This window comes from Ochotona curzoniae, unplaced genomic scaffold (assembly GCF_017591425.1).
Source record: "Ochotona curzoniae isolate NIBS_2020 unplaced genomic scaffold, NIBS_Ocur_1.0 patch1, whole genome shotgun sequence".
In the NCBI taxonomy this organism is placed as follows: Eukaryota; Metazoa; Chordata; class Mammalia; order Lagomorpha; family Ochotonidae; genus Ochotona; species Ochotona curzoniae.
In genome coordinates, this window is record NW_024466639.1 from 33,981 (window position 1) to 58,038 (window position 24,058).

Sequence of the window (24,058 nt, forward strand, 5' to 3'; positions counted from 1 at the left end):
CAGTTGCTTGGTGAACGTGATCAGCATTTTATTGTTACGACTAATACTGACTTGGAAATTCAGTAAGCTCCCAGTATCTTTTCCCGTCATGTAGTCACTTAGTTGCTTAGAACCAACTCGGTGGCACACCTGAGCTTCGCAAAGCTTGTCCACCTTGGAGCAGTCCCACCGTGGAGCAGTACCGCAGTCTAGTATTAGGGTCCTAGTGAACTTGTCTGATTGTAGCCAGGGGGTGGAGGGAGGAAGGGAGGGAGAGAGAATGAATGAATGAATGAATGAGTATCTCTTTTATCTGGTGCTACATCACTGCCCAAGTGGCTGTGATAGTCATGGCTGAGTTAGCCTGAGGCCAGGAGCCAGTACCTTGAACTAGAGCTCCTTTGTGGGTGACGGGGGCCCAACCACTTGGGGCATGTTCTGCTGTTTCCCCCACCACTAGGAGGGAGGTGAATTACAAGTGGGGCAGCTAGGACATGAACCGGTGCTCGTTTGGGATGTTGGGGTCACAGGTATTGGCTTTACCTGGCCTGCCCCACCAGTCAGCCTGGAATTTGTCAGTTTGTCATACTGTTACAAGCCTGTGTACCTCGATTTTTATTCCAGGTTCTTGTCCCCAGAGTGGAGGTGTCATTATGACAGGACAGGAGTTATTGGGGAAAGAACGTACCTGATGGCCGTGTGGCCTGTGTGCTGAGCTGCAGGAGTACTGTCGGGTGTACAGCTGTGAACCGAAACCAGATGTGAGCAGCAGCTGACTCGCCCTGTTTGCTCCTTGATGTACCAGGAGAAGACAGTCTCTTCTGGGAGGTTTCCAGAAACTCTGTTTTTAGGCTCATGTTCCTAACAGGAAGGCAGAAAGGTGAACAAGGTAGTGGGAACAGCAGGTGTTTCCAAAGCAACCAGCTGGAGCTTTCTTGACTTTCATTTTTGTTTTATGTAACAGTACTGAAACTATTTACCTGGAGTGTAGGTCATGCAGCTGCAGAGCTGGAAGAGGCAGTTGCTGTCTCCATACTCACGAGAGAAAATTGAGCTCTACTCCACGAGGTGTGTCGAACAGGCTTCCATGTGGGATGTTGCCGCCACAGGTGGAGGCTTACTGTGCTATGCCACAGCGCTGGCCTTTTGAACTGGGTTTGGAGGGTTGGTGAAGAGTTGGGAATGAATGAGCTGGGTAGGCTAGAGGAAGGACTAGTGTAAGAAGCTGGATTCAGAAATGGGAAGTGGGGTAGTTGAGTATGGGGAGCGAGGAGACTAGGGCGTGGGTAAGTGTCTCTGCTTGGTTTTGTTCATGCTTGGTCTCCGTCTTTGTCTCCTCTCCTTTGAGTGGGAGGACGGCTGTGAGGAACAGTTGGGTAGGTAAGAGCTTGCCACGGGGGCTTTGGTGCGCCACGTGGTGAGCGTCCACAGAGCGAAGGACACTGTTGAACTGTTGTGCTAGGCAGAGATCTCTAGCGGCCTGGCGGCGTGGTCTGCTGGAGACTTCGCTGTTGCTGTATTCCTGAAAGCTCACTGTACTGGTGAGAAAATTGAACTGAAGGGGGCACTGCAGTAATGACTAGTTAGAAGCTTATTGCAACAATGTAATGTGAACTTGGAGAGCAAGGGGTGAGTTCCAGGATCACCAGAGGTTTTGGGTCTGGGAGGAAAGTGAGGCGGAAGAGCCGAGGGTAAAAGAGCTGAGCTGGGTGGCTGGTGTGGCGAGGGGCGCTGTGCAGGCCGGATCTGCCTGAAGTATTTTACCTGCGCTCTTCACTGTCTGCGACTCTGGGAAGTTAGAGAACCCGAGGTAACAAGAAGAATTCTTTGGCAGATTCTTTTTTACTAAGTTTACTATTTCAGGTAGGAGAGGAGACGACAATCTTCCTCCCTTCTCTCCTACTCTCTGTATATCTGTCTTTCCAATAAAAATAAGTAACTAAGAAAATTAGTGCTTCTAAGTGGACAGTACACACTATCTCCCCAGTGTAATACATACTTACTCATTTACATGAAAATCAGAGCTAGAGGGGGAGAAGTAGGTGTTCATGTGCTGGCTCGCTTCCCAGATGGCCACGGTGGCTGCGATGGGCCAGCAGAGCCAGGAGCTTGTTTTGGCTCTCCCACATGAGTGGCATGTGGCTTTCCCAGGCCGTGAACCGGCAGCTGAATTGGTTGGAGCAATGGGGACGTGCACTGGTGCCCACGATGCCACAGTGCCGTCCCCTGGTGTGTGTGTGTAGACCTCTTAGTTATTGCTTGATGGAGTCATCCGTTCAGGTTGTCCACATCTTTACCCATCCGATTGCTCTGTTTCTCTTGCCTTTCCCTGCCTGCAGTCACTTTCTTTTGCCTGAGAATACTTTTTACTAATTCTTTTTTTTTTTAAACATTTAGTTTTTTTTTTTTAAAGATTTTATTTTTATTGGAAAGGTGGATACACAGAGAGGAGAGCCAGAGAGGAAGATCTTCTGTCCGATGGTTCACTCCCCAAGTGAGCGCAGCGGTCCATGCTATGCCGATCTGAAGCCAGGAGCTCTTCTGGGTCTCCCACGCAGGTGCAGGGTCCCAAAGCTTTGGGCCGTCCTCGACTGCTTTCCCGGGCCACAAGCAGGGAGCTGGAAGGGAAGCGGGGCTGCCGGGATTAGAACCGGCGCCCATATGGGATCCCGTGCATGCAAGGCGAGGACCTTAACCACTTGCGCCACCGCGCCGGGCCCTAAACATTTGTTTTTATTTTTGGAAAGGCAGATATACAGAAAGGAAGAGAGACAGGAAAATCTTCCATTTGCTGGTCTACTCCCCAAGCGAGCACAACGGCCAGTGCTGCGCCGATCCGAAGCCAGGAGCCAGGAACTTCTTCCGGGTCTCCCACATGGGTGCAGGGTATCAAGGCTCTGGCCTGTCATTGACTGCTTTCCCAGACCACAGGCAGGGAGCTGGATGGGAAGTGGGGCTGCCGGGATTAGAACTGGTGCCCATATGGGATCCTGGCACATGCAAGGCGAGGACTTTAGCCACTAGGCCATTCTTGTCTGTTTCCTCTAGCTTCCTCCCTCTCCCCTCCATCTATGGACCTTTTCTCACAGACCTGATATTTTGTTGTAATGGATCAAAAAATTCTTTGGAAGCCTTAAGTATATGAATGTGGCTTTGTGAGTCTCAGGCTTGCAGGGGAGATATTCTGGGTAGGCCATTTGTTGGGGAATCCCAGTGTTGGCTTCTGGAATATTCTAATGATCTCTGTCCTGCAGGGTGGCCCTGACTGCCCCAGGAGGGTGGCGAGCTCAGCATGCGTTCCGTGACCGTCCAGCCCTGTTGAGTACTGTCAGGGTTGAAGGCGTCGGGATGAGGCTCTTGTTGGAGTGTGTGCAGATGGCACGCAGCCCTTCTCTTGTTCTTGCCCCCAGGTCTGCCTGCTGTCCTGAGCTGTCTGACCCTGCGCTGGGACTGGGTTCTCAGTGCGGTTGCCTGCTGACTTCGTTCAGCTCTGGCTTGGACTGCTTAGTCACTCCCTGCTTCCAGTCTGCCATTGTTTCTACTTCCTCCAAGGTTTTTTCTTTTCCGTTTTTCCTGTTTGCTTTGGGTTCTGTCTTCCTTGGTAGCTTTACTAACAGCTGAAGGTTCTTTTCCTGCTGTAAGTTCCCTTGTTGGGTTTCACATTTTAAAAAGTTTTTATTTTCATTTGTTTTAATGCCTCTTCAGTATAACTTTAGTGAGAGGAAGTGGAATAGATGTGTATACTGAACTTACTACTGAACTCTGTGCCAGCTTAGTTTATCTTGTTGGCATTGGGCAGTTGTCAGTTCTGTGATTTGTGCTGACTTCAATCAGACCCATGCCGTGCCCAGGGTGGACACTTAGCCCCAGCTCCTGGCTTGGTTGCCACTGCAGCCTCTGGGGAGCAGCGATGATACCTCGAGTTGGAAACATGGGGGAAACATGTGTGAGTCCAGCTCAGCTCTGACCACTGTGGATTGGGGATGGTGGGAAATCTCTCTCTGTCTCTTCAAAAACAAGTGTGTGTGTGTGTGTGTGTGGGGGGGGGTGCGGTGTGTCTTAAAGAGGCCGAGACACAGATATGTGTGCGTGAGTATGGACTTGAGGCAGCCTTGGTGCCTTCCTTTGTCTGAGCTCTAGTGCAGTGTGTGCGGGCTATGGAGAAGTCAAGATGAAGGTGGTTGAGCTTTGAAAAAGGTTAAGGAGGCTCTTTGTATAATCGGGTCTTTTGAAATTTTTTTTAGGTTCTCTGTGTTATGGAAAGAAGAAAGAGAAACTAGGAGTATTTTTAAAAAATCGTTGATTCCTCCTTAAGTTATTGTGGTCTTCTGAACTGTGAGTATAATTCTCCTGCTACATTTGTGTCTTGACTTTCTATTTTATCTGCTTTGTGTTTCACTTATTAGAGTGTGACTAGAGTAGAAATGGAAGGTAATTGGTTTTACAGAATAGGTGAAGCAAGAAAGTTGTTTAATGCTACTGTGTCTAGCTGCTTCATAAACGTACTGCTCTCTGTGATAAGCAAGAAGTATATGTTATTGGTTAATCGTAGTTACAATTACAGATTAGATTCTCATTTTTCCCATTTCTTGTGGTATAAGCTGAAATCCAGACCAAGGTTAGACCGAGGTTAGACAGAATGCAGAGCTGGGCTCACAGTGGCTCTGGCTTCTGAGTTTTGTGTTTCTGCTACCTTGTTCTTGTCTCTGGGTTCAGCGTTGATGTGGCTGCATACAGCAGTCCACGTAGCTGCATACAGATCCACGTGGGGTGCTCTCCAGGATTGCCAGTGGGTCCCCCAGTCACTGACAATCCTGAAACGCATATGTATGTTGTGTTGTTCGCTTACACACCAAACATACATAAAATGTAATTTTTAATTTGAACATAATTACTTAATGTAGATCTTAGCAACCTCGGTAGATGATTTTTATTCTTTATTAAGTGAAGAACTTCCTTTTTTGTTTTATTTATTTTTATTGGAAAATCAGATATACAGAGAGGAGGAGAGACAGAGAAGGATCTGTTGATTCACTCCCCAGTCAGCCACAATGGCCGGAGCTGAGCTGATCTGAAGTCAGGAGCCAGTAGCTTCTTCTGGGTCTCCTGTAGGACATTCAGGATCTTTGCTATTGTGGGAGACAAAGCCAGTTACTTTAATAACAATTTCCTAGTGCCTTCTCTCCGACTTGTTTTTCTGTGGAGTCAGTCAAACGTCCTAAAGAGTCAGCATACGATTCTCCAGCTCCTTGGATGATTTTTGTATAACTGCCTGCAAATTCAGACCCAGTGTCAGCGTTCTCCCAGGCCCACAGCGCTGCGTCTTGTATGTGGGTGGAGCGCAGCTTGAGTAGCTGTATCTGCTGCTCTGTAGTAACCCACTGTCCATCTCCGACTAACATATCATAAGTCAGTTGCCCCCCTCCAGGGAGTTGCCGACCTGATGCTCCTAAGGATCGCAATTTTTCCTTAGCCATATCGCTCCTCCACATTTTCCACTGTAAATATTGAGAAGGAGAAAGCCCTGTTTTTGCTACTACTTCCACATCATAAAGAATCCAGTTTGCTCCCTGGCTCCAGCCATTTAAATATTCCCTCATATGTGAAGAAGTAGGTCCGTAAGACACACAAGCCTTTTAAAAAGCTGTGATGGCATTAACATTTAGGCTTTCATAGGTAGGTTGTGTTAGATTCGCCACTCGCCAAATGTTAAATTTGTCACTGGCCAAAATGTTAGATTTGCCAACCACCAGGGAAAGAATAACTCAGCCAAATATATGAAAAGAATTTAGATGGCCTTTGTTTCAGGGAACCGCAGTCACTGACTTCCCTTCCCCGCGCAGCAGAAACACCAGAAGTGAAGGAGTGGGCTGCAGAGGAAGAAGAGCCAGAAGAAACGGGAAGGGGTCCTTTTAAACTCTCCTTGACACGGAAGCTGAGACGGGGTCACCTCGGCCCTTATGGGGGGGGATATGGGTCTGTGCCCCTCATTGGTGCAGTGGTTGGTCTCACAGCCTGAGGGCCCACCAGAGTTCTACCACCTGTTCCTGGTCTGGTTGGAGGCAAACTCCACCCTTCTCTGGTTACCATGGTAGCCATCAGGTTGATTATTTTCTTGACTAAGTATAATTGGAAAAAGCAGTCGAAATTCATGAGGTCTCCAGGGATTACCAGACATTTGGAAAAGTCTTTGATCAGATTTAAGAGTGAGATGGCGTGGGCTGATGTTTAACTGTTCTTTTATCCCATCCTCATTTACCTCACTAGAAGATTCAGAGAAGTCATGGGATTTTACTGTTTTAACATGGGAAGCTTTAGTTTCTTTTCTAATTACATTGCAATAGCATCTCTCATTACGAGAATCTCTCCTGAGTTTTCTTTTTCTAATTTCCACATCTGTAGTTTAAGGCCTTTCTCTTTTAGCCGCATTACAGCGGTGTCTCCTCGTGGGAGGGTCTCACACGTCCTCTTTCATCTTCATCTGTAGTATGAGCCATTTCTTCCCTGGCCACATTGTGGTGGCACCTTCCCTTAGGGAACTCTCACCAGCTCCTCTCTGCCATCCTCCTCCTCTGTACTATGAGGCATTGCTTTTTTAGCCGTATTACAGCGGCCTTTCCTGTTAGGTGGGCCTAGTAAGGGCTCTATTTCTCTTTCTTCCTTGTCTGTAATATGAAACATTTATTTTTTAGCTACATTTTGGGAGTGTCTCCTCTTAGAGGAGTTTCTTGCAGGTTCCCCTTCTAAAATTATAATAACAGCTTTAATTAAAGCCCATGTAATCCAAAAACTAACATGAATATCTTCTATCCTTCCGGCCTTTTCACCATTTTTCTGAGTAAAATTCTTAAATTCAGTTTCTAGTGTCCCTTCATCTGGAGACCAAGGATTATATTCACAAATAAGCTCTAAATAAGAACACAGTTGCTGCCTAGTTACCTTTGCCTCACTTTTCACTGAAAATTTCTGCGTAAGAGAGATGAAAGGCTGTGCTCTGCACTGGTTCTGGCCCATTTTCCCACTCACCCCTTTCTGTGGGGGTCTCCGCAGCACACATAACAAGTCGCTGTCCAGGCGCCACTTGTCACTGTCCAGCAGCGATGGACTCGGTGCATGGAGACAATCATAACATGCTTGGACTACTGACTGATGGTCAATAGCCAAAGTTTATTAACAGCACCAGACTTTTAAAGGAAGGTTGTCACATAGGCATCCAGGGAGGAGGGGCTTGAGCCATTTACATCTCAACAGCAAGGTACAGTTCCCCAAAACACAGCTAGTTCCTCTAGCAGGTTTAGAGAAAACCTGTGAACAGGATGTATCCTGCTCATTCATCTCCTTATCAGTTGCTCCTGGCTCCTTCAGGGGAGATTCAACTGGCTATGTCTCCCACAGCAGCAAGGATTCTGAATGTCCTGCAGTCTCCCACAATGGGTGCAGGGTCCCAAGGCTTTGGGCTGTCCTTGACTGCTTTCCCAGGCCACAAGCAGGGAGCTGAATGGGGAGCTGGGCCACTGGAACTAGAACCAGCGCCCACATGGGATCACGGTGTGTTCAAGGCGAGGACTTTAGCCACTGGCCTACCACACAGGGCCCAGAGCTTCCTTTTTAAGATTATTAATTTCTTGTTTTTGAGAAAGAGAGAGGAAGAGTTCTTTCATTCTCTGATTGTCTCCCCAGGTGGTGCAATGGCCAGTGCTTATCCAGGTTGAAGCCTCGAGCTTCATCTGGGTCTGCCACGTGGATGACAGGGGTGGAGTGGGGCTGCAACACTTGGGCTATTCTCTGCTGCTTTCCCAGGCCATTAGCAGACAGCTGGATCAGAAATGGAGTTGCTGAGTGCTGACGTAGCAGGTAGCAATATTATACTGTGGTGTGATGCTCCCCTGGAGCTGGTGAGCATTCGTTACACTAGTTACACGTATGCTAAGTCCTCAGAATTGCTGCTGACTTCCAGCTATGCAATCTGACCTGGTTACTGTGGTAGGAGTGCCGGCCGTGGGTTGTCGCTGCATTTCCGTGTGAGGGTCAGGCCACTCACTCTGTTCTGCTTACATGCTCCCATCTGCCTGTGGTTTTAGATATTAGGGCGTGGACATTATGTCATGCCCTTTGCATGTTCTACCAAGGCCTAGATACCTTACTTGTGTTTTTCCGTCCTTCTGCTCGTGGGAGGCAAGGGGAGAGGGCCTGCTCTGTCCCGCGTGTGTCCTGTGTGACTGTGTTCCGCTTGTGAGAGGAACCAAGTCCTGCCAGTGGGACTGTCTCCTCCTACCCTCTTTAGTATTGCAGTTTTCTTTTTTATAGCTTGTTTCTGTGTTTTTGAGGGCAACATTTTTGTTATTTATGTCTCTGCTTAGCCTACAGTTTTCACTAAATGCTGATTAAGGTCCATTTGTTTATTTTTACAGAGTGCTTGATGGGTGTGGGAGACACACACACACAGACACAGATAACTTCTATATGCTGGCTCAGGCCCCAGGTGGCTGTGTCTGCTAGGCCTGGCCAGGCTGACGCTAGGAGTCGTAGCTCCACATGGGTGTCTCATGTAGATGGCAGGGCCCGGGCAGTTGGGCCATCTTCTGCTCCCTGCCTGGATGGATTGGCAGTGGAGCAGCCGGCGCTCAAACAGTGCTCATATGGGATACTGGTTTTGTAGGCAGTGGCTTAACTTGCTGTTTCCTGTGAGGTATGTTTACTGCTTATAACAGAGATGCAGGACAAAATTTACTCATCCCAATTTGGCTTTTGCTTCAGTAAAATATAAGTCCAGGAAAATAACCTCATAACCAGTGTTCCTGCCAAATTCTGAAAAGACGGTCAACCCCTCTACGAGTGCATCTCATGTCCCGTGCAGTGAGGCTGGTGCTGCTGCGCTGGGGCCTGACTTGCACTGCACAGCTGTTGGAGGCCATGTGTCCGGTACAGCTGTTAGGCTGACTCAGCTCAGCTGGGTTTGATCCTTGCTCCTTGCTTTGTTTCTGGTCGTGTGGGAGGCAGACATTTGTGATGCAGGTGTTTTAGAACTACCCCCTTCTCCAAGTGCGAAGAAAAATGTGGGAGGAATTGAGTTGTTGGAATATATATGGAGATCATTTTGAGCCAGTGGATTGTGGGAAGGTGGTGGTGACAGGAAAGATGCACTGAGACTCTGCACACCACTTTTTTTTTTTTTTTAAGATTAATTTATTTGAAATAGAGTATGAGCGTGCAAGAGCAACAGAGCATGCACTATCTTTAATCCACTGGTTCACTCGCCAGATGGCCACAATGGACAGAGTGGAGTGTGTGGCTTGGAGCTTCTCCTGGTCTCCCACATGGATGCAGAGGCAAAGCCCTTGGCTACCCTTCACTGCTTTTCCAGGTCATTAGCAGGGAGCTGGATCAATCAAAAGTGGAGCAACGGGACATGAACCTGCACCCATAAGGGCTGCTGGCACTGCAGGTGGAGGATTAGTGTGCTGTACCCACTGCTTTGACCCCTTTATGCCGCCATGCTGACCCCAAAGGCATCTTTTTCTTAGCACCGGGCACAGTAACACAGTTGAGGTGAATATACTTAAAAATACAAAAGCTGCTTACATGTCTAGAATGCTGGGCACCATATTACACGCTGGACTTCCCCTTTTGAACAAGATGGATATGTTCTTGTTCTCTCAAGATTTGTTTTCTTTTAGGAGGGTGCAGCTAGCTTGGTGTCTGTGTATTTTCAGGGTAGAACTGCTAGGATTTGCTGACACCTTGGATCAGGGGCAAGAAGAGTTAAGTTCACTAGAAAGTCTTTGATCTGGGCAGTAGAGAGCTGTGGGAAGAGATGGTGTTGTGCTGGATTTTTAGAACCCCAGAAAATTATCAAGTCTGAAGTCGGTGCTAAGGCGTAAAGGTGGTTTATTTAGGTTAGCCTAGGTCTCCCAGCCACTGGGCTGGAGGGGAGGGTCTGCTGCAGCTGAGGCTGCTGCAGGATCAGCAGGGCAGAAAAAGAGCGAGAGAGTCCCCAGGTTGGACAGCACAGGATTCTTATACATTTCAGGCTATTAATTATACAATCATGATTTAGCAGGTTTATATATATTGGTGGGTTTGAAGCAAGCAACTTTCAAAAAGTACAAATTGATGTGCTATGGGGTGTTGAGTCTTATCAAACACCAGGTACTTCCTTCCTGAGGAGTGGTCTGCCTGCGTGACCTGCCAGGTGTCCTGCCGGGTGACGCGGAGACTGTCAGGCCTGGGGTTCACACAGCGCCCAGCCAAGCCATTAAGGCAAAATCACAAACGCAGAAAACACCTATGTTCTTTAGTGGCGTCAAGGACTACAGGCATTTCAAAGTCTCCTAGCAGCCGAGAGTACGACTTTGGAATAAAGCACCAAGCTGCAGGTGGATGGCAAGGGAACGCTGGGCACTGAGCGTTCCGTGAAAGGACAGGTCTGGGGTCATGGCCGTTCCCCTGCTGCATTGGGCGCTGGGCAGGTGGGAGGACGCCAGAAGTGATAGCTCCTTGCACAGATGGGAGGAGGCTTCCAGGAGGATCAGCGCCATCAGTGCAACTGACAGGTCAGGGTGGGCTTTCCAGCTTGAGGGGCATTTTGGTAGTGCTTAGGAGTGGGAAAAGCTGACTGAGCTCTCGTTTAACATGGGCGTAGTCCACTTCCTGGGAGGTAGCGAGACAGTACCGACCTGGAGTTTGCATTTTAATCAGCATCATCAGACCTGCCGCTACACGGGATCCAGGCTGTGCAGCCCAGTCAGGTGTGGAAGGCGGATTGTGTTGCCATTTTTCAATTGAGAACACTTAGATTCCAAAGGTAAATTAGAATTTTCCAGGATCAGTAGAGCTGTACTTGAAGCCAGTTCGTTTCTTTTGGCTATGTTCCCTTCTTCCTCCAGGCATGTGGATGTACTTGGAACACAAGCTCCTGCCCTTCTTTTCATTGCCCAAGATAATTCATCAGTAGAAAAATGATAATGTAATTCAGAGTTCTGGAGGGAAGGCCTGGCATGAGGCTCAGCAGATAAATCCTTGCCTTTCAAGCACAGGGATCCCATATGGGCGCCAGTGCATGTCCCAGGTGCTCCACTTCCTACCCAGCTCCCTGCTTGTGACCTGGGAAGGCAGTCTAGGACGGCCCATAGGCTTGGGACCCTGCACCTGCACCTGCGTGAGACATGGAGGAGGATCCTGGCTTCTGGCTTGGGATCGGCACAGCTCCTTTCCTCTGCTTGGGCAGCTCCGCTGGGCTGTGGAATTGGATGCAGTTGAGGGGTCCTGTTGGTTGAGGAAAATATATTTGGAAGTTATGAGAAAGGGAGATGATTTTGTTGTAGGGTTTTTGACCCCGAATACGGCAGCAACCTCAATTCTTGTCTTGCAGGAAAGAAGAATTTTCATGCAGACACAGTTTAGTTTTAAAGCAAGATTTATTAGAAAAGTTGAGGAGACTCCCTTCCTAGTGACAGGAGGGGGCTCTGAGATAGAAAAGACCCTTACCCCTGCCATAGTGGCAGGAGGAAAAGAGAAGAAGACCCATATTAATGACAGGGAAAGCATCTTTTAAAGGTGCTGCTCCAAGATGTTTCTTGGGACAAAAGGCCAGAAAGGTGTCACTGGCCAACTTTCCTTGGTCCCTTTTTAATGATGAAGAGGCCAGTCTGAGCCCTCCCCCTTGGCAGTGGACCGAATCTGGCAGATGCTTCAGGTGGGGAATTGATATGTTAATGTCGCCCTTGTCCCTTGGGGAAGCGTGTTCCTGATACGTTAAAATATGCAGAGACTGCTCTGGTGAATCCAAGACATGGTGGGGAAAATGCCCCTTTATATTTGAGAAAAAATGATGACTTGGGGACCCAGAATGCCCTAACTGCCTACTACCCAGTCTAACTCCTCACATAGTTTCAAAGAGAGGCTTACTCGGGTGAGTAGGGACATCCTGTGAAAACAGCAGGAAACAGCAAGGAGGGAGATGTTCCTTTTTGTTAGCTTAAGCACCTGTGTTGTGACATCTTGCAAGATTTGCATGCTATCCTACTTATAGACTCTGTGGAAACTGCAGCATTCAGAACAGTAAACACTGATGAGAAGCTTTTTTTTGTTTTTAAAAGTTTATTTTTATTGCAAAGGCAGACTTACAGAGCAAAACAGGCAGAAGGATCTCCCACTGCTGTTTCACTCTCCAAGTGGCCGCAATGACCAGAGCTGATCTGAAGTGAAGCCAGGAGCTTTCTGTGGGTCTCCCGCATGGGTGCAAGGTGCCAAGGACTTGGGTCATCCTCCGCTGCTTTCCCAGGCCACAAGCAGAGGGATGGGGAGGAAGCAGAGCAGCTGGGATATGCACTGGTGCCCATGTTGGATGCCAGTGCTTGCAGGTGGAGTATTAGCCTGTTAGCCTCCGCGTTGGCCCCTTAATGTCCTCCTGTTTGAAGATAGGATATTTCAGGAATACTGCATCTCAGTGTTCATTTTATGTACTGATTCGTGGATAAATATTACAGACGTGTCACACACAATGCAACAAGAGTGCTGTGGCATCACACTGGTTTTCAGGCCAGAACAAGATGAATGACAGCAGGAGAGTTAAGAAACTGCTTAGCTCAGCTGGGGAGAGGACAGGCACGGTGTGGGAGGCCGTGCCCGTGTGAGCGGGCACTGATCTGTCCCTGTGGTGTCCCTGTCAGCAGTGGCAGACGGGCAGGCCGTACGGTCGTGGATGGTGGCAGTCAGATCTTTGCATGGCCTCTGTGCTTGCAGACGGAGGCCTGTCGCTTGCTTGCAGGTGTCCCTGCTCCTCAGACTGTGCCAGTCCCCAAGGAAGACTGCCTCTGTCTGGTCTGACTTGCCTTGTCATCATACCTGTCGTTTGAGTGCCATCACTGTAGGGGTTGGAGTCTGAGTTAATTCTTTATAACGGCTCAGTAATGCAGTAATTATTCCCATTTTAGAGATGAAAAATTGGGCTAGAGGAATTAAGAAACGTGTCCAAGGTTCTATCAGGCAGTATCAAATCCTGTCTTTGTGCTTAGCACACGTGGAGGTGATAGCCAGGAGAAGAGCGCCACCTACTGAGCCGCTGCCTTTCCTGCACCCTTCCGTTTTAAATGTTAGTCATGTTGAAGTGTGTTAATATTCTGTCATTTGCATTCCTGACTCATACTGAGAGAACTTTCAGAAACAGGACATTTGGTTTCTTGTCCCTAGAAGTAGGCAGGTAACATTTTCCTGAGATTCTTGCATACAAAGTAAGCAGAAGGAGGAATGAGTCTGTTTTCTTTCTACCTCGTTTCGTAAATCATACTTTTATTTATTTTTTTTTCTAAAGTGCTGAGACTTTACATAATACACAAGATTTTCATTAAATTGACTTTCAAGTTATCTGTGTTAAAAATGACTGATGTCAAAGCCTGTGCTGTGTCATAGTGAGTAACGCTGCTGCCTGCAGTGCCAGCATCCCTGGGGGCACTGGTCTGAGTCCTGCCTACCCCATTTCCAATCCAGCTCCCTGCTTGAAGCACTTGGGAAAGCAGTGGAGGAAGCGGGGGGCCCAGAAGGTTTGGCCTCTTTCTGTGTGAGACACCTGGAAGCAGCTCCTGGCGCCAGCCTGACCTCACCCCAGCGACTGTGAGCAACAGATGGAAGACTTCTCTTCTTTGTCGCCTACTTCCAAATAAACAAAATAAAAGTAAAAACATAAAAGATCTCAACAAGAATTTTAGTTTGAAAATGGCTAACGGATTTGAGCGTTTTCCCTATGGATGATAATCATCATACCGACAGAAGCTCGGTCAGCTTCAGCAGCTGTTAGGGAATGCCAGTTCGAATCCCAGTGAGATGCCATGGCAACGGTTAGCATGGCCAGCATTAAAGCCGAAGAGCAGGTGACAGTGCCAGGCGACAGGGAGGTGGGACAGCCAGAGTTGGCATGCAGTGCTGGGAGCCACTTGGCTGTTTAGACTGGAACGTGCATTTACCGTGCAGCCCTCAGTTTCCTGGGTGTTTCCTAGCAGTGAGCATCAGGTGCACAGCAGTGGCCCTGCACGGATGTGGACAGCAGCTCTGTTCCTAACCGTGGGAAACAGCTCAGGTGCCTTCAACTGGTAAATGGCCGGAACAGGTTCTGGTATCTGATCCTCTGGGAGCCTGTGCAGCACTAAGGCAGAGTTCGCCATCGACAAGGACAGCCGTGTCAATGAATCTGCCAAGTGAAAACACAGAACTCTGTGGAATTAGGACTCTGTTTCCGCACCTTTTGGGAGAGGCAAAGCTGAATGTGCAAGAAGAGTCAGATCAGCAGCCACCTGATGCTAAGTTGAGCAGTGAGAACTTACGGTCCACAAGGGCTGTGGGAATAGTGGAGGGTACACACCTGAGTGTTCACACTTACTGAATTGATGTTTTTACTTGATGTAGGCACTTTATACAAGGTTTGTGGAAAATAGATATTATGAAAATTTATGCATGGATTTCAAATTTTTTCACGATAAAATAAACTTACTTTTTAATTCCATTTATCCATGACAGTTTGGAAGCATCTGTAGATGTGAAATCACAAAGAAGCAAACTAGAAAGAAAAGCAGGAGGGACACTGGCTGGTCCAGGTGCGTGTGCTGGAGTCGGAGTACCTGGGATTGATTGCACGTGTGCCCGGTGGAGTCGACGTTTTCTTCCTAGTTACACTGGAGTAAATTTTTTGGGTTAGGTAACTTGGAGGTTTATGTGAAACTTCAGCTTAGACGCTGCTTCTGGAAGCAGTCTTAATTGGTTTATGTAATCTGATTTTAGGAGATTTAATATTTTATAATGTGTTTGCATATTACGATCTGCACGGAGAAAATTGTAGAGATTAGATTATTTCAGGGTTCTTTGGTGTGCAGGCCGTTGTAATTCTGGAGAAAAGGTTTTACTAATATAGTAAGAAATAGGTTCTTTGTAATATTGATGTGACAAAAATTTTTTTAGATTTATTTATTTATTTATTTATATTGCAAAGTCAGATATACAGAGAGGAGGAGAGACAGGAAGATCTTCCATCCAGTGATTCACTCCCCAAGTGGCCGCAATAGTTGGAGCTGAGCCGATTTGAAGCTAGGAGCCAGGAGCTTCTTCCAGGTCTCCCAAAGCTTTGGGCCGTCCTCCACTGCTTTCCCAGGCCAAAAGCAGGGAGCTGGATGGGAAGCAGGGCTGACGGGACTAGAACTGGCGCCCATATGGGATTCCAGGGCGTGCAAGGGGAGTGATAGCCACTATGCTATCACATCAGGCCCTGATGTGGCAGATTTAATTATGCTGTTTTCAACCCTGTCTTTAGTTATTTTGCGTAATTGTGGGTCACAATTACATGTTAACTGCTAAGGTAACATAAGGAATGTACACAGTAAATAGCAGAAGGCATGGCCATTGCCTGGGGCACTGGGATCCTGTATCGAAGTGTTGGCACTGAAGCCCACCTGCCACTGCTTCTGATCCAGTTTCCTGCTAATACACACCCTCAGAGAGCACCTGTGGCTTAAGTCCTTGGGTCCCTGCCGCCACTTGGGAAATTGAGTTGAGTTCCACTTCCCGTGTGTAGCCTCTTCCAGCCTTGGCTGTTGAAGGTCTTAGCAAGTGAAGCAGTGGGGGAAAGGCTTGTCATCTCTGATTCACAAAGCAAAGACCAAAAAATAAAAAACTTGACATCAGCTTAGTTGCTGTTGTAAGTGAAGTGTTTTGCATGTCTGTGAGTTGCTTGTTTCTTGTGTTGCCTCTTGGTGTCCTAAGCAGCAGCTTCTTAGCATGTCTCCTCCCGTTCGCCTTTTGCTGTCAGGCCGCAGCAGTAGGCAGTGAGAATCAAACACAGGAGGTTGTGTCTCTGCTGGTTTCATCTCGAAGTCAGTTCTCTGACTGTAGACAGTGGGAAGGCTGCTGCCTGAAGGGGTGAGCTGTCCCTCGGATGTGCTCATTTCGTCATCAGTGATGCAGTGAGGTGCATCATGGGCGTTCCCGGCTAGTTTCTGTTCTTCAGGCCTGCCAGGCGTCTGCAGCTGCTCACTGCGGCCTGGGGACCTGCGCATGCTGCTCCACAGCTGATGTTTCTGCTGCCTCCTTGACGACGGTGGAGCGGACGAAGCAGAGGGATGACCGTCTTTGCTTTACTTGCATTTTCTTCTGAAAACCTCTTCCTTGATTTCATCTCGGTTTGAAGGCTTAGAGTGGCCTGCCTATCTCTTGTGGTTGATGACATGTCCCTGTGCTGTCACCCAGGTGGCACTGTGTGCAGTTGTTGTGTTTGTTCCACCTGAGTTGTGTTGTTAGTAATGCCACACATGTTGAATTTAATTGTCACTTCAGTTGTCTTCTAAAAGGTTATATTGCAACTTGCTTTTTTAGTGTATTCATTTTTATTACATGGTGAAAGTTGTATATTCAGAATAGAGGTGGAGCATAAATATTAAAAAAAATTTGTCCTATTTAATTTCTTATAGTTTTAACTTATTTTAAAAATTTAACTTTTATTAATTTGCAAGGTAGAGACAACATGCTGTCATTGATTGATTTGTTCCCCACATGTCTGCAGTAGATGGGACGAGGCTGAACCAGGCCCTCATTCTGGGCCTCCCGCGTCTGGCAGGAGCCCATTTCTCCAGCTATCACTGTTGCAGCCTTTTTTTTTTTTTTAAATTAAAGATTTATTTATTTTTATTGCAAAGTCAGGTATATAGAGAGAGGAGGAGAGACAGAAAGATCTTTCATCCGATGATTCTCTCCCCAGGTGACCACAATGGCCAGTGCTGTGCCGATTCTAATCCAGGAGCCAAGAGCTCTTCCAGGTCTCTCACAGAGATGCAGGATCCCAAGGCTTTGGGCTGTCCTCGACTGTGGGACCTCCGGGATTAGAACCGGTGTCCATATCAGGTCCTGACACGCTCAAGGCGAGGACTCTAGCCGCTAGGCCATGGTGCCGGCCCCATCACTGTCGTCTTCTAAGGTCTGCATCAGCAGGAGGCTGGGAGTCACACCCAGGCGTTCTGATGTGAGTGCAGGTATCTTAATGACCACGCTAGCACCTGCCGTTGTTTTCCTGTGTTTTTTTTAAAGGATCAAATCCTTACAAAAAGTATTAAACCGAATATTGACTGTTGTTGATGACTCGGGTCCTCAGTATGAACAGCTGTCCTTCTGAATGCCGGCTACAGTTTTTGCCTTTCCTCCTTACCAGCCAGCTGGCCATGTTTAACAGCATGTCAGCATCCCTTTTAGCCACCCCCCCTCCTTTTTTTTAAACTTTTGCTTTGAAAAACTACTCTTCATTTATGGAAAAGATGTGGGAAGAGTGTAGTGAACTCCTGTTAGTTAGATGCCAAATTTAAAAAGATGATTTTTTAATTCGAAAGTAAAAGTTACACAGAGGGAGAGGCAGATAGCTCTTCCACGCACTGATTCACTCCCTAGGTGGCCACAACAGCCGGCCTGAGGCAGGGTGAAGCCAGAAGCTGCTTCTGGGTCTCTCTCAGAGGTGTCTTTGGACCATCCTAACACAGCTTTTCCAAGGCCTTTAGCAGGGAGCTGGACTGTAGCAGCCAGGACAGGAACTGATGCCCTAGCATTGCAGGGGGAGGCTTTACTTGCTATTCCATAATGCTGGGCCCTAATCAGTCAGCCAGCCAATCAGTCTATCAGTCAGTCAGTCAATCTATCTATATTCATTTATTTAATTTTATTGGAAAGGCAGATTCAAAGAGAGAAGGAGAGACAGAGAAAGATCTTCCATCTGTTGGTTCATTCCCCATGTGGTCGCAATAGCCAGAGCTAAGTTGGTCTGAAGCCAGGAACTAGGAGTTTTTTCCTGGTCTCCCATGTGGATGCAGGGTCCCAAGGCTTTGGGCCATCCTCTACTGCTCTCCCAGGCCACCAGCAGAAAGCTGGACGGGAAATGGAGCAGCTAGGACATGAACTGGCAGTAACATGGGATCCCAGAGATTGTAAGGTGAAGATTTAACCACTAGGCTGTCCTGCTGGGCCCACCCTAATTTTTAAAAAAATATTTATTTTTATTGGAAAGTCAGATATACAGAGAGGAAGAGAGACAGAGAGGAAGATCCTCCATCCAGTGATTCTCTCCCAAGCGACCACAATGGCCAGAGCTGAGCGTATCCAAAGCCAGGAGCCTCTTCTGGGTCTCCCATGCAGGTACAGGGATCCAAGGCTTTGGCCAGTCCTCAACTGCTTTCCCAGGCCACAGGCAGGGAGCTGGATGGGAAACTAGGATTAGAACTGGTGCCCATATGGGATCTTGGTATGTGCAATGCGAATACTTCAACCACTAGGCTACTGTACCAGGCTGTTTTTTTTTTTTTTTTTTTTTTAAATTTATGTGGAAGGGAAAGGCAGAGTGATAGAGAAATAGGGAAAAACAGAGAGAGAGACATATTCCATCCACTGACGTACTCCCCAAATATCCTCCAAGGCCAGCCAGGTCTCAATCAGGCTCACGTTGGGAGTCCTGTATTCTATCCAGATCTCCTATGGGTGGCAGGGAAGTGCTTCCCCTGCCCTCCAGGCACATTAGACAGAAGCTGAACTGGCAGGGAGCAGCCTAGACTCGGACAGACACCCTGGTACCAGGAGTTGGTGTCCCCAGTGTGCCACAGTGCCGCTTCCTGAAGAGAATTCTCACCTCGGAAAATGGCATCGTGCTTCTTTGAGGATGGGTGATTGAGCATGTTGCTAGTCTGTGGAACCTTTATGAATTGTATTTAGCTAATGCCAGCAACTCACTGCCCAGTAGGTAGAGCGAAAACGAGTCTGGTGGGTCTGTGGGGATGGAGCTGGCTTTAGTTGTGTGCAGGAGCAGGGCTCCAGTGGGGCCGCCTCTGTCCCTTTCCTCCTCTTCCCCACTGGTGCCCCCCCTCATCTTAGGGGGATTCTTCAAGGCCATGAGCTAAAGTCCAGAAGGTCCATGTTAGGGGTTATGGTGTGGTGGCAGAGGGGCTGTACAATCCCTGCCTGGAATGACACAATGATGGGAATACAGTGGATGCCATTGCAGGATGCAGGGATGTAATATTGGGCAGGCATCCCTGCCCCTGCCCTGGCCACGAGGAATTGTGCTTTATGGGATGTGCCTTCTCACAGGCCTGTGTGTGTACTCATGAGCAGGCCCTTTGTGCAGGTGGTCTTGGGGGATGTAGGAGCGCCCTGTTGAAGGTTACACTGTGAGCTGAGACACTGCATTGGAGGGAAACCATGTGTGACTCCAGGCCTCTGGAAGTTAGGATCATTAGGAGTGAGGAGGTGTGGGGGATTCTACCGGGGTGAGGATGTGTGTCTCATGAAAAGTGGGCTTTCAGTGATACAACTAAGTTATTTCAGTATCAGACAAGTTAAATGCTTCTGGACGTGGAGATAATTATTGTTGCTAAGAAAAGGTAAAATTTTAGCACAAGAAAGGCTTATTTACTAGTGTTGAGTTTGAGGTGTGATCACTGCAGCCACCTAAAACCCAATCCATCAGGCCTCTGGCCTGCCATTCCAAGACTGGCACCGTGGGTGCAGTCTGCTTAGAGCCCCAGTGTTAGACCTCTGGTGTGCTACCAGACCAGGACTCCGGCCTTAGCCCCCTCGCCTGCCAAAGGCCGTCCGTGGGCACCTCCCCCATCCATGCTTTCTGTCACCCTGTGTGGTGAGTCAGAAAGCATGGTGGCATCCTTGGTTTGGCCTGCCTCAGGAGCTGTGAGACCCCTGGCCTTCCTGCCCCCAGACTGGCATGGTGTTGCACCAGGAGCCTGCCAAGGACCCCAGTGTCAGGTCCCTGGCCTCCCATGCCTCCCTAAGGACCTGTCAGGCCCCCAGGACAACGCCTCGGACTCCCGGCCGATCCTGTGGCGCAGTGCACAAGTGGCTGCCTAGGACCCTGGTGGGAGGGTGGGGTTGGTGCCTTGGCTTCCTGCTTGCTCTCGTCCTGATTCTGTGCTGCGTTGCTGGCAGCAGCTGCCTTAGGACCAGAAGCTCGGATTTGTGGCTTTCCTGCAGAAGTCCATCTCTTTCAGATTTAATGCTAAAGAACAGGCAACTGTGCTACATGTACCCTGGGACAGTCGACACAGAGTTAGCATGGACCAGGCACAGAATGCCGCAGCAGGGTGGCACTGTCCACGTAGAAGATACAGGCAGCTGCCTATAGATGTCACACTCCCTTTGCATGAATGCAGTGCAGTTAGAGTGGAGGTGATAGACTGCCTTCATCACTGCAGAGCCTCCGTGTTCCAGAGCCTGTCGGTTGGGGTCGACCCAATGTGCAGGCCGAACTGGTTAAAGCAGTAGTCTGGTTCTTGAAAACTAGGTTCCTGGGACCTGTTGAGACCTGTATCACCAAGCCATTCTCTTGGCAGTCGGTTCCAGAGAAGAGGTTGGTAAAGCATGTCTACTTTCAGGTGCCACATTCCGAGTATGGAGAAAGCACAGGCTGTACTTTTGCCTTTTGAAGAGGTATTTGAGATGTTTGGTTCACTGGAGTAGCCCGGTTTACTTTTCACATGTGCCTAGTTCTGTTCCTCTCGTTTGCGGAGGGGTTGGCAGAGGAGGTGGTCTGGCATGCACTGTGTGCTCTTAGGTCGGGGCTCTGGGCCTTGAGGTCGCGGAACTGGAGGCGCCCGAAGGCAGCAGTGCGTGAAAGGGTGATGCCAGGGACTGTCAGTGGATCCAGAGCAGTTCTGGAAGGCCCAGGGGACCCGTCTCGGACCTAGAGTGACACAGGCAGCAACACCCTGCTCAAGCTCTCCTTGCCAAGCTGGGTGACTTTCCTGGTCCATTGACTCCATTGACCCTTACCTGCATGGCTCTGGTCTCCCACCCTCTCCAGGGATCCTGGCCTGAGCAACATGGCTCCAGTCCTAGACCCTCTGCCTCCGGGCTGGGTAACTACCCCAGCCCACACACCTTGGGCCTCAGACCTTCTTTTTGCCAGGCCAAGCAACCACCTGTGCCCGTGCAGCTCCAGCCTCAGATTTCCTCCAGGGACCCCAGCTCAAGCAGCGCGGGCCAAGCCCCAGGCCCTCTCCCTGCCCGGTTGAATGGTCACCTAGGCTGTGTGGGCCAGGCCCTTCCCCAAGAAAAAAAGAAAAGATCTGAAGGGGAAAGAGGACAGTGAGGAAAGAATAAATAAAATTTTAAAATTTACTTGTTTTTTTTTATTGGAAAGTCAGATTTTACAGAGAAAGATCTTCTGTCCGTAGGTTCACTCTCTTAAGTGGCTGCAATGGCCCCAGCTGAGCTGATCTGAAGCTGGGATCCAGGGGCTTCTTCCGGGTCTCTCATGCAGGTGCAGGGTCTCAAGGCTTTGGGCCATCCTCTACTGCCTTCCTAGGCCACAAGCAGAGAGCTGGATGGGAAGTGAAGCAGCTGGGATTAGAACTGGTGCCCAGGTGGGATCTTGACACTTGGCAAGGTAATTTTCACCACTAGGCTATTGCACAGGGCCCAGAATAAAAAAACATCTTTAAAAATTAAATAGGACTGGGGCCCGGCGCGGTGGCGCAAGTGGTTAAGGTCCTCACCTTGCACGCCCGGGATCCCATATGGGCGCCGGTTCTAATCTCCCTTCCAGCTCCCTGCCTGTGGCCTGGGAAAGCAGTCGAGGACGGCCCAAAGCTTTGGGAACCTGCACCCGTGTGGGAGACCCGGAAGAGGCTCCTGGCTTTGGATCGGCATAGTATCGGCCCGTTGCGCTCACTTGGGGAGTGAATCATCGGACGGAAGACCTTCCTCTCTGTCTCTCCTCTCTGTATATCCGCCTTTCCAATGAAAAAATAATAAAAATAAATCTTTAAAAAAAAAAAAAATTAAATAGGACTGGTTAATGTGGAGGCTTGGAGGTGCTGTTCCTTGTGGGTGGGTCTGGGGCTCTAAAGATTGGGAGGCCACGGGAGGCTCTTGTGCTTTTGTTCTTCGTTTCCCTTTTTAAAGATTTATTTATTCAGGCCCCAATACCGAGAAGAGGGGAGCGGGGCTAAGAGGTTGCAATTGTTAGGGCTGGTCTGGGCCAATGCCAAGCACCTGGAACTCCGTGCAAGTCTGCCGCAGGGGTGCAGGGGTACGGAGGTGCAGGCTTGGGCCGTGTCCCATGGCTTTCCCAGGTGTATTAGAGGGGAGCTGGATTAGAAAAGCAGTATCCGGGACTAGAACTGGCACTCCTGTGGGAGGAGGGCATTGCGGGCAGAAGTCTGACCTGTGCGTCTCAGTGTTGGCCCACGGCTCAAGTTGGGAGGGTGTGTTCTGGGTACGGCTTTCCAAGGGCCAGAAGATGGGGTGTGGATGAAGGACGTTGTGTGGGAGCAGTGTATTTGGTGAAAGGCGAGTGGAACCCGTGCTACATGTTTGAGAACAGGGAATTGAGGCTACTTGCTCAAAAACTGGCGCTCAGGCTTTCGAGGCTGACTTGGGGAGCCCCACTGGGCAGCTGCGAGGATGGAGTGGCTGGCCGCTGACTTGGGGAGCTCATCTGAAGATGAAGTTCTGGGGTGAAAAATAATTTTTTTCATTTAATGTTAAACAAGATGGAAATACAACATTATTGTAGTGCTTATAGTATAGTTGCTTGAGGAATTTTAATTATTTGTAGAAAGTCCTTTTCCTTGTCTTGCTTTTGTATGGAGCTTTTAGCTCTTGTAAAATTGTTGGAAATTTCTACTCACCATCATGGATTCTATAACATTTCCTTTTTTTTTTTTTTTTAAGATTTATTTGAAAGGAAGAATTATAGAGAGGGCAGGAGGGATAGAAAGAGAGAAAAGGAAAAAAAATCTTTTCTATGTACTAGTTCATTTTCCAGCAGCTGCATCGTCCGGGACCTGGCCAGGCTGAAGTCAGAAGCCAGCGCTCCAGCTTGCCTTGTTGGGGCTGGAGGGGCACTCTGCTCTGGCCGTGTTCCCAGGGGCATCGGCAGGGCACAGGGGAAGCTGAGCCAGGTCCTTGTGGTGTTAACCCACCGTGTCACAATGTGACCTCCTGTTTTTCTTTCTTTTTTTTTTTAAAGATTTATTTTTATTATGTTTTTATTGGAAAGGCAGATATACAGAGAGGAGGAGAGACAGAGAGGAAGATCTTCCATCCGATGATTCACTCCCCAAGTGAGCGCAACGGTCCATGCTATGCCGATCCAAAGCCAGGAGCCTCTTCCGGGTCTCCCACGCGGGTGCAGGGTCCCAAGGCTTTGGGCCGTCCTCGACTGCTTTCCCAGGCCACAGGCAGGGAGCTGGAAGGGAAGCAGGGCTGCCGGGATTAGAACCGGCGCCCATATGGGATCCCGGGCATGCTAGGTGAGGACCTTAACCACTTGCGCCACCGCGCCGGGCCCCTGTTTTTCTTTCTTTAAAAACAAAGCAAAAACATTGATTTATGTGAAAGGCAGATTACAAAGAGAACATTTTTGTTACCCTAAAAAGAAATTCCATATCCACTAGCGGTTACTATTCATTCCTCCCTAGCCCCAGCCCAGGGAAAGCCACTCTGCCCTCCATCTCGGGCCAGGTTACTGGTCGAGGGAATCATGGAATGTGCGTCCCAGCGTTCTTGGCTGGTGTCTTCCATGCGTAGCCTTGCTTTTGTTTTTAAACTAACCTTATTTAATAACTGTTTTATTCTTGGTGATGTTTACATGGTTGCATGGTTGAGATAGATATTGTGGATCACTGATTAGGATGGCAAGAGTCGCGGGGGGTGGGTAGGGTGGGGGAGTGGATGAGACAGGGTTTTTTCTCTTTCTCTGTATGGAGGAAGTGGGGGTGGGGGAGGGCTGTGCCTGGCGCCTAGCTGCCTCAGTACCCGGGGATGGAGGACGGACCCTTGACGTCATCCCAGGGTCCCCGCTGTGGAGCATGTTCCCAGGGGACTGCTTAAGTAGCTTCAGTGGTTCTGAGATGTTGATTTCGTTGCTCCAAGGTTGAGGAAATCCTTCCAAGATCCCTTGGTTGACAGTCCACCCTGGAGTCTCCCCCGCCCGTGTCCTTGCTGTCAGAGCTCGGCTGGGAGGGTTGTCGGATTCTCTGCCGTGGTACTAGATGTCCCCTGCGGTCACTTCCTCCAGGGGCATCTGGGCGTGGCGTCCACTGCCCAG

At 48.9% G+C, this 24,058-nt stretch overlaps 1 protein-coding gene across 1 annotated transcript in view; it reads left to right on the plus strand.

The window, feature by feature from the left end:
* Positions 1-24,058, plus strand: part of LOC121166246 (focal adhesion kinase 1-like) — a 229,385-nt gene that overhangs the window by 23,318 nt on the left and 182,009 nt on the right. The window contains exon 2 of the mRNA XM_040995346.1: positions 4,224-4,314. The gene's annotated coding sequence lies outside the window, so the exon portion shown is untranslated. The remainder of the gene's footprint in view (positions 1-4,223; positions 4,315-24,058) is intronic.